The following is a 14,227-nucleotide window of genomic DNA, read 5'->3' as shown; positions in this document are numbered from 1 at the left end:
ACTCCATCCCATCCGGTGGTTCAGCCCGGCAGAGATGCTTTCCCTGCCGCCACCCGGCAGGGCAGGTTCCTCTCCAGCACGGCTTGGCCGTGGTCCCTGCCGTGGGGCACCCTCCCCTGCCGCGGGGCCCTGCCGGCAGTGTCAAAGCCGCAGCCGGGGCTGTTTGCCCGGAGTTGCTAGGTGAGGCTGATCTCCTGCCAAGGCTTTCTTGAATCACCTCGGGCAGGCAGACGGCCAGACTTCAGCCCACCCTGAGGGGCATCCAATTTTACAAGGGTGATGCAAACCATCCTGGTACCCTGGGGCTGTGATGCCCGTGCCCTTGGCACTGCCCGCGGGGATGGGAGAAGGGTCCCATGGGCTCAGCAGTGCCTGGGGTGGTCCACGACCAGTGGGTCCCCCTGCCCAGACCCAAACCGGTTCCCCGAGCCCACACGACGCCCTTGCTGCCTGCCGATTTGGGGCAGGAGCGGTGGCTGAAGCACGGTGGTGGGGAGCAACGTGGGGGGGAATCTGGAGACAGACAGACAGATGTTGGTCTGGGGGTGGGACGGGAAGCCGTCGGTGCCGTATTGGCACGGCTGGAGGTGGCGGAGGAGCTGCGCTGGGGAAGGGAGGGTGCAGGGGCGGGATGGAGCTGGGATGTGAGATAAGGGGTGGCAGCTGGGCAGGATGGGTTTCCTCATTGCGTAGGGTGGCTCTTTCCGCCTGGCGCTTTCATTGCTAAAAATACATCCGTGCTCCTGGTGCAGGCCCAGGGCAGGTACCCGCAGCGGCCAACCCTACGCCGCCCGCAGCAGCTTGCAGGGTGGCCGTGATGGGGTGTCCATCCCTTCTGCCCCATGCTCGGCGTGGGCAGGGGTTGGGTCTCAAGGGCACCCCTGGTTTTGTTCCATCCTCCTGGAGCCAGGGATCGGAACAGAGCCGGGATCAGCAGCCCAAACCAGCTCCTCATAGAATGCCTTCTCTCTGTATTTTTTTCCCTTCCCAACAGAGAGGTGCTCCACCTCCAGCATCTCCTTCTGGGACAACACCCACGGCTACGGCGTCCTGCTCTGTCCCCAAGCTGGGTGACGTGGGTGTCCGCAAAGGGACCTCGCTGCTCATGCCGCCGGCCGGTCAGGGTGACTCCCACACCCAACGGGTGAAGTCAAAAGACCAGGCTGGAAGAACAGCAACCACAACGGAGCATCCCACGGCAATCCCCTCACAGTGTCTTTCCCCCATCCCCGGAGAGTGGGAGCCCCTGGGATTCCGCAGGGTTGGGAAGGGAGCGGAGGTGGCACGTCCACCGGCGCCATGTCGCTGGCTCCATTGTTCATTGTTCTTGGCTCGGCGGAGCCAACGTGGGGACGGGAAGCGATAAGTGGAGAGAGGGCAGCTCTCCAGTTCCTGCTCTCCAGCAGGTTATTTCCCCACTCGCCCGACCTCTCCTTAGGTAAACTCAGCGCTTCGCCTCCCTTAGAGTTTGCTTTGCTCTCCTGCACTCATCCAGCACAGCATGGGGCCCAGGGAGAACAGCACGGCTCTATTAATAGCCCATGGGGTTGCCAAATCCCTTCTGTATGTTGAAAGAGTGCCTGCAATACCATGATTCAGCCCTCGGTGGTAACCCAGGGGCTGTGCTGGGAAGGCTTTCAGCTTCGCTCCAGGCCTGGAGGGCAATGCTCGGCTCTCGGCTGGGGTGGGGAGGTGGGGAAGGGCCTTTGCTCCATCAGCCGGGGTTTTCTTGGCTTGCTTGCAACACAAATAGTCCTATCGCTAAACTTGGTGTTGTTCCTCTTCATTGGCAGCTGCCCAAGCTCATGGGCTAGACTCACTCTGCACATGGACCCGTAAAGAGTGAAAACCAGGACCGTCGGTGAGGGCAAAGCCATGGACCTGTTGCTGTGGCTCCTTGTACCCGGGGCTGAAGCAGGCTCTCAGGGATGAAAGCCACGGTGTCCCTGGCCCAGCCTTGCTCCATGCGCAGTCCTACCTGGAGGAGAGCGGACAGCAGAGCCTCTCGGTGCAGCCCATGGAGCAATCCGCTCAGGCCCCTTTTGAGTTTTAAGTCTTGGACTCTTCTCTCCTGCAGCTGGGCTTGTGAGTGACCCCTGTTGGTGAGTGGGAGCTTTGGAGAGCTGGGTTGCCCTGGAGAGGTGCTCTGGGTGACTCTCTGTGGATCCTGGACCTGCTGTGGGGAGGTGGGTGGGAGAAGTGATCCATGGGGAGAGGTGGGATCCTGGACATGGAGGTACCACAAGGCTGCGTGAAGGATGCTACGGCTGGGAGAGTTCAGCTCTGCATGGCGGTGAGCAGAGGAGGGAGCCCCAGCTGCGAGCGGGGCTGGGCGCTACCACCAAGGCAAATATTTGGAAAGGCAGTTACTGCCCAGAAATAACTGCAAATGCTTTCAGGAGCAAACCTGGAACAGTGTCCATGGGCAGTGGCCAGAGACGCCCAGCCCAGGGCAGCTCCCGGTGCAGGGGGGAGAGGTAGGGCAGGGACATTGCCAGCTCCTGGCCATTTATTACCCTTCCTACGGCAGTGTGTGGGGTCTATGGGTCTTCTTTTGGCTGAGCTTTTTGGAGACACCCCATCCCCATGGAGCTGGCAGCCGAGGAAGTAAAAAGTAGCCTCTCCTCCCTTGTCGGTACATGGATGCTGAAATGTGGGTACCAGCATCCAGGCAGCCTCCTCGTTCACTCCCAGCAATCAGCACCTTTAGGTTCAAACTCAGCCTCTCTGTTTAACTACAGCCAGGATAAGGTATTTGAGAGCCTAAAGGGATTAGCACCAGCTGGGGGGGCCTTAGGCAGGGGTCCCTGTCCCCACAGACCTGCCCAAACCCGAGCACAGCAAGGCTGGAGCCAAAACAACAGCTCAGTCTCATCGCAGGGGAGCCAGATGTGCCGCTGACAGCTGCCTGCGGACAAACCCAGGACGGTGAAGTCACCGGCTGTGACTCGCCAGCATTTCGGCAGGCAGCATATTGCATCTTTGCAATCCAGGGCAGCCTGCTCGCTCATCGCTGGGTTTGTAGGTCCCCAGGGAAAAGTGGGGTGCGTGAGTTGCCCGGCCAGGTGCAGAGATTTCGATCCCATCATGAGACATCAGCCTGGTGTCCGGGTCACTTGGGAACTGTCTGAGCTCAGAGGTGGCAGGGAGGGGACGCCGTCCCCTCACCACTGCTTGAGCAGCCTGATTCCCTGGGGACTGAGCTGCCCTGGGAATCAGCCCCGCACCGGGGACAGGAACGCACTGGGGTGGCTCTCGAGGATCCTGGCAGAGTCGCTCCGGTGGAGTATTTCCACTGGAAAGCCGGTGTGACAACCACAGGCTTCGACCGAGCTTCAGCCCAGTCCTTGCCAAGCATCTGAGCGGCCCCAGATCTTGTCCCCAAGCACCCAATCCACCCACCCTCCCCAGCAGCAGCCCGGCCAGGCAACCCTGGGGTGCGACACATGGGGAGCACTGACAGCGACTGCCACAGGTCCACTGCCACCAGCTCCACTGGCAGAGACCCCTCTGGGGTGGGACCCCCCCAGCAAGGTGCCAGGCCCCCCAGGCCGGGGGTCAGGGCACAGCCTGCTCGGGGGCATTCCGCCGAGAAGCATCCTTCAGTGCCCATAGGTGGGTCTGAGCTCCCCGGGGGCTGTGTGGTTTTGGGGGGCATAAGGCAATAGAGGGACGGAGCAGATCCCCGCTCCAGACGCCCAGCTTGGAGCTCCAACCGGCTCGGAAAACCTCAGTCAATGCCCCTGCCCAAGCAGGGCAGCGGCGAAAGGCACCCAGGATATCTGGGTGTGATTCCTTGCCGGGATGATGTGCCCAGAGCCCTAATCCTGCCTCTTCCTGAACCATCCCCAGGCTTCCACATTTCCCTCCCGCTGAACCCCCCTGTCTCTCCCCAAACCCTCACCCGCTCCCCGGGAAGAGCAGAGCTCCCGAAAGGACACGTGGTATCGAAACCCATCTCCCAGGTGTGGGAATGAGCTAAGGTGACAACGGGGCTGTGAACGACTGCGGTTTGACCCGCTGGCCACCGTCCCCTGCCGTGGTCCCCACCTCGGTGGCACTCGTCCTTCCTCCTCGTGCTGCAGGCAGCGACGGCTGCGGGCAGGCACCGCTGCCTGCTGCCAGCCCTTCGTGCAGGGCTGGGTTTCTCCGGGGTTAATCATCCATGCTCTGAGCCGTCCCCACGTGCAGACCCCGGGGTCCGACCTCTTGTCCCCCTTCGGCACGGTGCCACCTCCTCCTCTTGCGCTTAATGAAGAGCATGAAAAATAGGAGCTTGCAACCCTCTAATGCAGAGGCCTCAGGGGCTCCGGCTCCTGGGGGACATGGAGGCCAGCTGAGGACCCCAGAGGGACAAATCCCAAAAAGCTCCAGGTCTCTCTGCCTCTCCTACAGCTTCTCGGTCTTCCCCTCGGGTCGGGGAGGAGGCAGCAGTGAGGCACCGCAGGTTGCGGGTGCAGGCAGGAACCTGCTTCATTTCTTCTTCTCTGCAGAGGACAGACTGAGCTCCTCACCAGAGTCTTCCTCACCGGGGATGCACTCAAGATGCTTTTGAAACCCTTAATTACATGCTGGTAAAAGCTGTGACTCTACATTGGGGCTGGCTGCGCCATTCGTCTGTCCCTGGGTCCCACCTGGCGCTCGGGCAGTGCCGCTCCATTTTCCCACTGATCCCTCTGCCCGGAGGATCAGCAAAACCCAGGATCCATGAAGAAAAAGGCACCAGAAACCCAACCTGTTCTTTTATCCTCAGCCCACGATTTGCACCAGGCTTTGAGTCAGGAGCTGGGGACGTCTGTGGCTGCCAGCTCAGCCTCAGGCAGTCAGATGTTGGAGCAGGGCTTGGAGACTGGTCCCAAGGGGCTCGGAGACTGGTCCCAAGGGGCTTGGAGGTCCCAGCACCCATGCTGGAGTTGGGTCACCTCCTGGTGGCACCTTCACCGGCCCCAAGGACAGCAGGACGGCCATCCTGGGTGGGACCAAGGCTGTTTCTGCAGCAGAGGCTGACAGCAGTGGTGTAGGGCAGGACGAGGTTGGCATCTCACCTTGCCTCTCCCCATCCATCTGGAAGGACACTCAGTCCTTTCTCCCAGTTTGCAACTGGTGGGCACAGGGCTTTCTGCATCGGAGGCAGACGGGTCCCTCACTCCCTGTGCCCGGTTGTAGCGGGGCCAGGACACCCGGCAGGGACTGTCCCCAGTGCTCGGACTGGGCAAACGGGGATCTCCCCGGGAGCGAAGCAGGTCAGGACAAAGCCGGGCCAAGCCGTGGAGAGTGAAATTGGAGGGGGGGAGCATGATTCAAGCTGTGTCATCCCAGGGCAGCGCTGCACTGGCCGGAGAAAATCCCTCTTGATTCATGGCTTGGCAAGTTCTGTGGCTTATTGGGACCGCGATGACCCAGCGATGGCACCCCACAGCGGAGAGGGCTCTCAGTGATGGGGCATGGCCAGGCGCCAGCATCTCTCCCCGGCTCGCCTGCAGCCTGGCCGCGGAAGATGCAGCAAGGCAGCGAGATGCCGAGGATGACACGCAGGTTGCCAAAATGATGCATGGGCTGAGTAAGAGAGAAAGCCGGGTTTTTTTTTCACCGGGAAGGATTTGTCTCTTCCTTTATCGCGGCCAGGAGCACAGCACGGTCCGTTTTAAGGACTCGGCTCCAGCTGGGACGAGGCCTCAGATATTTTACTTTATCTCTGCAGCCTAATTCCCAGGGAACGGGAAGGGCTTCACAACACAGCCCAGCCGTCCCCGGCAAAGCTTCAACTATTCCCCTGACAAGCCGTGTCCTGCGGTATCGGAGGAGCGAGGCCAGCTGGCTGCTCTTCCCAGCCTTTCCCCCGTGCCGACGGCCCCAGCGACCCGGCAATGCTGAGGGGGGGGGCTCTGGGAGGACACCCCACCACATCCCCTGTCCCCAAAAGGTGGGTTTCCCACCCGTGGGTACATCCCAAGCTCCTTGCTGTGGGGTGGTAGTCCCTTCAGAAAGGGAGTAGGTGAATTCAGAGGGGCTGGGCTGGCTCTTGGTGACTGCTGACCATTGCCAGCCGAGGTTGCTCTGACTTGCCCTGTCCTTGGACTCGTTCCCTAAACCCCAGCTAGTGTCTGCGGATGGAGACAAGCTACAAAGAGACCTTCAGCGTGAGCCAGCAGGGCCAGCCTTACATTCCTCTCCCCAAACAGCTCCCAGAGTAGATCTATTTTTTTAAGGATATGAGTTAAAGGCATTTAATCACAACCCTCCTGCTGTCCATTTCCTTTGGACCTCCTTGGTTTTCCGATTATTTTTTTTTGAGCAACATCCCTTCGAGATCCCGAGGATGGTTGAAAATTGAGCCGTCGGCAGCGAGGACCACTCAGCCCTGCTCTCCTCTCCCCCACGCCATGGGTCTTCCTTGATGCACCATGGCGCAACGAGGGCAAACTCCTCTATGCATCCATCCTCCTGTGGTGCGTCAGGGATTTCCAGGGAAAAAGAGTGCTCCAGCAGTGCCGGGAAGCATCCTGCAGTCTCCCAGGAGAACAGGTTTTGCCTACCCTTTGCCTACAGCCAGCCAACCCCAGTGACAGTCCTGGCTCTACTGGGAACAGGGTCCCTGCCACCCAGCCTCAGCAGGGAGCCGGGCCAGTCTTCGTACAGAGAAATGTCTTTTTTTACCCAGCCCAGTCCCCCAGTCTTGGCTCACTAGTGGTGTCCCAATGCCATGAGCACATTAATGTCCCCGGTCCCTGCACCACCATGAGGTTATTGGGACCCAGTTGCCCCAGCTCTTCGCTCAAGCCCTTCCATCTGCTGTTCGATATCAAGGATAGGATGTATTTTTCTTGGACTTAACAGATAGGTCCCCTCCATTTTCTTGCCCAAATAGAGAAAGGGGTTTTTTTTTTTTGTTCCTCCCAGCCTGCAAAATCCAGCTGGCAGCGGGCTGACGGCACTGCTCTCATCATTTAATTCTCTGCAAATCTCAGCTCTTGCTAATTGCTTTTTGCTCTCCTGGCCGTTGCCTTCTCGCGGTGACCTCCGCCTGCCCTGTGCTGCTCCAATGCCCTTTGCATCGGGCTACGTGGGTTTTTCCAAACCACGGTGGCCGTTGGTCTGTGTTGGGGCCAGTTTGGGGTCCCACGAACCGGAGCGGGACACGCCGCAGAGCTGCGGGCTGACGAGGAGTTTTCAGCCAACCCCTCGTCCCCCTCCATCCTGGCTGTCCCCCAACGTGCCATGCCCTGGGATGTGGCTCCCTGTGGGAGACAGCCCTGCTCTTCCCGGCTGCTGGTCCGCCAAGACCCCCTACGAGGACAGGGATGCCCCCCCTGCAAGGACAGGGACCCCCTATGAGGACAAGGGCACCCTACAAGGGGCTTAGAACCTCTGCAAGGATGAGGACCCCACAATGACCCCCTACAAGGATAAGGACCCCCCTAGGAGAACAGGGACCCCTCTGCCAGGACAAGGACCCCACAGAGACCCCCTAAAAGGACAAAGACTCCACAGGAGCTCCCTGCAAGGACAGGGACCCCCTGGGAGGACAGGGTCTGCTCTGCAAGGATGGGGACCCCAAAAGTGTCCCCTATGAGGCCTGCTGCTCCAGCAGCCGTATGGCCCCGCAGGCTGCCAGCACCCTTCCACTCCCAGAAAGGCACCGGCGAGTCCAGGCAGGGGGAAAGGGCAATTAAATATGATTTTAAAAACGCACCGGGCGCTGCTGTGCAAAGGCAAGTCTCAAAGCAAACATGCCCGCAAGAAGAAATCCTTCCTGGCTTAGTGCGTCCTTCTAAAAACAAAGAATGACTTCAGAAAAATGTGAGAAAAACATGAGCTGCTCCCCCCCTAAGAGCGAAAAAATAGAGCAAAGCAGCACTGTGATGGTGTTTGTGCTCCAGGGGCCTTCGGGTGAGCTGGATGGAGGTGCAGGGCCATTGGCAGCAGATACCCCGAGAGCATTGCTGCAATGCCCAGGAAAAGTTGATGTCCCTTAAAAAATCGTCAGATGTCAAATATTTGCTCGAATGCTCCCAAACACACTGCAGAAGGGATGCGTCGCATCAGAGCCCTTCAGCTCCCTCCCAAAGAGAGATTACTGATGATAAACTTTGCAAATCTTCATGATTTATTCTAATAATTACAACACATTAATCACAATAATAAATAATTAAGAGAATCAAGACCCTTTTGCATAGCTATTTGAGAAGCGTTTGGCATCGCGGCTCTTTGAAGCTGAGCCCAGCTGCTCCGTGGGGCGGCTGTGCTGGTGCTGGTGGGATGCACCGGCAGGAAAACGCCGTGCCCGGGGAGGAAGAGCTGGTCCCGGTGCTCCGGCTTGCGCAAGCAGCTCCGCTAAGGAGGAAAACGCTGAGCAAGCCTCCCCGGGAAGGATGCTCTTAGGGAAAGACCTCGCCGAGGGGGTAACCGGTTGCTTGAACCAGCGGATGGATGTCCTGCCCTGGATTTCCTGGTATTTGTTTTTGACCCCTGAACCCCTCTCAGACTTGTCAGGGGCTCTGTGTTTTGCTGTCCCGGGATGCCCCCAAACCCCCCGGCTGCGGGAAGCCTCCAGCTCCTAAAGCATCTTGCAGGGAGGGCTCGGGTGTCTGGGCTGATTTAGCAGCCAAAGCTTGGGAAGGCAAAAGGCAATGAACGGGGGGACCGATGGCAAAGTACTACCCGCAGAGAAACCTTCTGAGCATGGCAATTTTCGATGGCCAAACACACCAGGCTAGAGCCTGGAAGCCTTTCCCCTGTCCCCCGTCTCCTTTGCCCTTTCCCTTTTCTCTTGCCCCCCTGTCCCCATCCCTGCTTGCAGAGCCGCAGGAGGTTTGCAGAGGCTTCGTGCTCCTTCTTATCCACGTCACGGACGTGGTCTTGCAGCAGAAACGAGGGCTGGTGATGGCCTTGCTGGGAACAGCCCCGGGGGATGTTGGGGACAGCGATGACCGGGGGTACTGGAGGAAACAGGAGCATTCTCGCAGGATGCACGAGGTTTCCAAAACCGGTGTCTGATGGCGATCACTCCAAGACCCCGAGCAGCGTCCTCCAGCAGCCCCGTGGACCAGTCGGCAGAGCCCCTCAGCCAGGGCGCGGGCTGCCCGTGCCTTCCCCAGGCGCTGGCCGTGCACCGGTTTGCTGAGAATAAGCGCTGAGGACTCATCCTCACGATGCTATGGGTCAGTCCGGCCTCCGCAGGGCCCTCCGAGAGTCCTCACAGCTGTAAATGAGCTTTTCCCAGCCCCTACTGGATGAAAAAGGTCTTTAGGGGAGGAAATAGCAGCTGCTCATGACAAATAAATGTCCTCTCATGTATACATCCACTCAGCATGACAAACTCCATCGCTCTCAATTAGCTGCGTGGCCAAAACTCTAGTAGCACAAATGTCTGGGGATAAACAAAGGCAAACCAAACAGCCCTGGAATGGCTTCTTGTAAATACAGTTATTTCTCTTTTTAAGCCTGTTCAAAATGCTGTCTGCTTTGACATTTCACATCTGTTGTGGCCAACACCATCTCCTCCTGCCCCCCCACATATAGAGAGATAAAACCTTGTCCCCGGAACGCCGTGGCAGCAGTATCGGGGATATTGGACTCCCAGTAAATGGCATCCTTAGTGGTTTTTATCCATCCCAGTTCCACCAACCATTGCTATGCTGCTTATTCAGCATCTTCTAGGTGCTTTCTAGGGTTGAAATGACAGTGGAGGTGACAGCAAAGGAAGGAGGACAGTGAGGACATGGGTGCTGGAGGAGGTTTGGGGAGGGTTATGGGCTCAATGAGCTCTGGAGGTTTCTCCTAGCACGATTTCGGTGCCTCTAGGCAGAGGAAGAGGAGGCAGCGGGGAGCAGAGCCTTCCTTTTGCATCCTTGCCCCCTCCCCGGCACCCCAGCTAAGCAAAGAGCCATGCAAAAAAAAAAAAAAAAAAAAAAAAATTCAGCAGCCTGCTGCGAAAAGCCCAGCTGGAGACATTTGAATCTGGTGGGTGCTCCCTAGAGCAGCCGGTGGGAGAGAGAAATCTGCGGATGCTCAGCATGAGGAACGGCTCTGCCAGCCCTGCGGGAACCTCGCTCAGCCGGGGCCGGCACGGCGGCTTCGGCCGGGCTCCCCTCGGCACGGCACGGTGCTGGCAGCGTGGGGCTGGCTGTGGGAAGGGAAAGCTGAGCCAGAGCAGGGACCGTTTGTCGCTGCAAAAGCTGCCAGCGCTAACAGGAGCAGAGCTGGTCACAGCTGGGAGCTGGAGGATGCCAGAGGATGCCAGCGGCTTCAGGCTGGCAGAGCCCTGTGCCCTGGAGCAGAGGCCATCCCCAGCTGCGGCACGCAGGTGGTTTCACCGTTATTATTTCCCCTTTTTATTCCCTTTTTTAAATTTCTGGAGTTTCCCCAGTCGATGTGGGGTGCTGGGGGGGATGGCCGTGGGAGGGATGCGGCTCCTATGCCGGGAAGAGATGCTCCCAGAGCACAGAGGGGAAACTGAGGCAGAGAAATGCAGCGTGTCAGACTTGTAGGACTGGAAGGCTGGTGTTTCGACCATGACAGGACCTCACTCACAAACTGGCTGCTTAGAGAAACAAGGTTTTTCAGGTGGTTTTCTTTTTTTTTTTTTTAAGAGGTTTTTTATTTCAGCCACAAACTGTCACATTCTGCAGCTGGAGCGGCTCAGTGGGAACCGCAGCAAAAGCAGAGCAGGCGGTGGCTGCTCTCGGCCACCGCGCTGGGACCCAAAACCCTACACAGATTTATAGTCTGACTTTCTCAGAAGTCTTCGCTGTCCTCCTTACATGAGCTCAGTTCACGAGGCTGCCAGCGGGGTCCTATTTTTTAACTAATAAATGGGATTTGCAAGCGAGGTCGCGGCGTTTAGCACGCGAGGCAGGTGGCGAGCGATCCATCATGCTCAGCGATGCCTCGTAACTTTTATGGCCTTCTTAAAAGCCAGATGCTTGACATGAGTTTGACACTGTTTAGTCTCTTGGTTTTGAAGATTTAGATCGCTTTGGGAACTGCACCAGCGCTGGCAGATCGGCGGCATTTCCCTGCGGATTTGATGGGCGTGGATGTTTCCACGTTTCAGGGAAATCCGGTTAAAAAAAGCAGCTCGGCATGGGAAACCCTTGCAATTTCCAGGAGCCTCCCCAAACACGTTGCCTACCTCGGGTTTTTGAGGAGGGACCCGATGTGCCCCTTCCAAACCTCTCGCGCTGCCCTTTGCCCCCACGGCAAAGCCCGTAAGCGTCGGGGAAGCGCGGTCCAGCCCTCGCCGCCGGCTTCTCCCACTCGGAGAAAGGCGATGGGTCCTCCTTCAGTACGCATCAGCTGTATAAAGAGCGGCAAGTGAGAATATATCTTATCGCATGCCTCATCTGGATGCTCTTAAGGGAGAGGGCTTTCTCCGGGGGCGAGCGCCAGGCCCGCCATGCGTGCACATCGCCGCGGCAAACAAACAAGCGCTGCCGAGCCGCGGCAGTTGTATTTTTAGCTCCGCATCCCAGTTGGGTTTGTAAAACTTTCCCTCCTTGTGTTTTCAATCAGTTGTAGATCATCTCTAAGCTCCGGCTGGATTTTTCCCAGCGCGTCGGTTGTCCTCTTGGTTGGTTTTCCAGCAGCAGCACGTTCTCCCAGCCGGAGGGGGAGGACCCGGAGCGGGGGCTCTGCTTCTTTTTGCCCTTCCCCTGCATGTGCTTTATGGCTCGGGGGCCAACGGGGATGTATGGCTGCCTTCGCCATCCCAGGGCCAAGTGCCGTCCCCGGCATCCTCCGGCTCACCCTCCCGGCACACCGGGCTCCGGCTACGGGGAGAAAGGAGCCCGCAGGAGCTGTTGGCAGCAGGAGGGCTGCGTGTCCCTCCCGCATTCCTCCCTTATGCATCAGCTCCTGAAGCCGCGACCGAGTACCGGGGAGGGACAGAGACCCAGGAACATGCCAGGAACGAGCAAGTCCCCCGAGCAGCCGAAATGGTGGCAATTCAGCCAGTTTGGGGAAAAACTCAGCCGAGACCTTCACCCCCCTGCAACGCTGAACTAAAAAGCCAAAATGAAAAAAATCGTTATATTCATACGTCGCAAAAAAAGCTTGAAAATGTGGCTGCAGAGAGGTTAATTCTGCCACAGCGCTGCTGCTTCCAAGGTCTCATAACCCCTCATAATGACAGGGGACAGGCCACGAATTACTCATTCTGGGTCTTGGTGTTGGGCGGCAGGCTCTGATTTTAAGCCTATGATGTTTGGGATACCCCAACAGCCTTCCTGGAAAGGGGCGATACCCTTGCTTACTGGGCTGCAAGGTAAAATAACAGCCTGATTTACACGGCAAGCTCTCCCCTCTGGGGATGCTGTAGGAGGAAAGTGCTCGGCGTTAGTCCCCGATGACCAAAAAGGGACCTGGTGAATCCAGGAAAATGGGAGATGTGGGGTGACCTGAGGGACCCGGAGGAGCTGGAAAGGTTTCACGTTAATAGGTGGGGATGCAGAGATCAGAAACCAGCTGCAAAAGCAGAAGGCAGCTACGGTAAAAACGAATGTTTCTCTTTTCCCTGCACTCGAACCGTGGGGAATTGCCATCAGCTCCGACATCCGATGCCGAGGTAAGCCCTGGCACCGCTGCGAAGCCGGTTTGGGAGCCCAGCCGTGCCATCTTCCCTTAAGTCACTTCCTTGCCTAATTCATTTAATCCGGTTTAATAGCTATCGTGCTGTGCACCCTCCTGGAGCCCAGGGAGATGGGCTCGCTGCCCATCCTCTGCCTGGAAACGCAGCCGCCGTGGCAGGGCAGCTGCTTCCCACCCGACTCTCCCCTTCTTCCCAGGGCTCTGCTTTCCTTCCAGCCTCCCGAAGGACCGACCGGACCAGCCATCCCAGAGGCGCTCCGTAGGGATGCCGGGCTCGGACACAACACCGCACGCAGCATATCACATCACCCACCTTTGTGGGCTGTCCCCAAATGTTGCCCACGTTTGCTGACCCCCGTGAAGGGGGACGTGGGGCTTTTGTGGCCCGTGGGTAGAGCAACGGCTGAAGCGCTCGGGCTCAGCCAGGAGGCCAAAACAGCTGAAAAATGAAGGCTCGCTCCTTGCTGACAGCACACAGATGCAGAGGAGATGTTCCAAACAAGCCAGAAAAAGAGCGAGCGAGGAGGAAGCTCCCCTCCTTTCTTCTCTACTCTCCAAAAATGCTCATTTTCCCTAAAACGCTGCCTTGCATCGCCATCATTTCCCACCCAAACCATGCCCCGCCGCCTGGACCCTTCATGTTTTCCTTTTTAAGGGAGACAGCCCAGAAGGAAAGGCAGACGCCAGCCTCCCCGCTGCCACGGGGCGCAACTCAGAGCCACCCCCAGGCTGCTCCGGCCAGCTGGGGAGGGTCCCAATTCCCCGCTCCCTCTGGCAGCTGCGGAAAGTCTCTCTCCGTTTTTAAGAGGTCTGGTGGGCAGCTGATGCCGTCCCTTGTCCCCAGCGGGTGGCTTCTCCCTCGCTCCTCTTCGGCAGCTTGATTTCCAGATGGAAATGCAGACGTAAATACCTGCCTGGCGCTTTCTTGCTCCGGCAGGTTTCCGGTATGGAAATAAAAAACCATTAAGGGTCGGCACAGACAATGAAATGACACTTTGGCACCTTGCATTTAAGCCGAGCAGATGTCAATTGAGCTGAAGCAGGTCAAATTAATTTGGCTTTTGTAACGGCTCCTGCGTGATGCTAATAAAAGCAGTGTTTTGTGCAGGCTCATGGCTCAGGATACAGAAAGATTCATGGCCCTCCTTGTCCTCGCAGAGCTCTAATTAAGGCCCTTTACTCAACTGAAAGAAGGAGCAGGAGGGGCTGATCGCTTTTTTTCATTTTCTGGGCTCGGGGAGCAGCAGCGGCCGGCGGTAACCCATGGCCAGCAGCTCAGGGGTTGGGCCCAGCCAGCACACCCCGCTCGGGGGGGCTGAGACCCCCTCTCTCCCCGAGACGCGGCGTGTAGAGCGGTCCCCAAGCAGAGCAGCGTCCCGCAGCATCTCTGGGCGAGGGACCCGTCTCTGCAGGATGCGTCACGGCAAAGGGACTCGGGTCTCGGGGGGGTTCCTCTCCTTGCATGCACCAAGCCACTCCCCGGCTCACAACCGACTTCTCTTTTTTTATTTTTGCATTAAATTTCAGCCAAGTCATTTCCCTGACCCCACTTGCCAGGATTGCTGACCTTTACTGGGGACAGCTCGCACGAGAGTGACTCCGCTGTAGCATTGCCCTGCAAAAAGCAGATCCCAGCAGG

The 14,227-nt window shown here is 58.1% G+C and overlaps 1 long non-coding RNA gene across 1 annotated transcript; it reads right to left on the bottom strand.

The window, feature by feature from the left end:
* Window positions 1-4,134: 4,134 nt before the first annotated feature.
* On the bottom strand, window positions 4,135-6,634 carry LOC115353329. The gene is made up of 3 exons (XR_003927555.1): window positions 6,524-6,634; window positions 4,503-4,509; window positions 4,135-4,147 (listed from the first exon to the last, which is right to left on the bottom strand). It is a non-coding gene; the product is annotated as an uncharacterized LOC115353329 (long non-coding RNA).
* Between the last annotated feature and the right edge of the window lie 7,593 nt (window positions 6,635-14,227).

The sequence above is a fragment of the Aquila chrysaetos genome, chromosome 2, assembly GCF_900496995.4.
Source record: "Aquila chrysaetos chrysaetos chromosome 2, bAquChr1.4, whole genome shotgun sequence".
Lineage (NCBI taxonomy): Eukaryota > Metazoa > Chordata > Aves > Accipitriformes > Accipitridae > Aquila > Aquila chrysaetos.
Note: the sequence above shows the minus strand (reverse complement) of the source record. Positions and strands in the feature narration are given on the sequence as shown.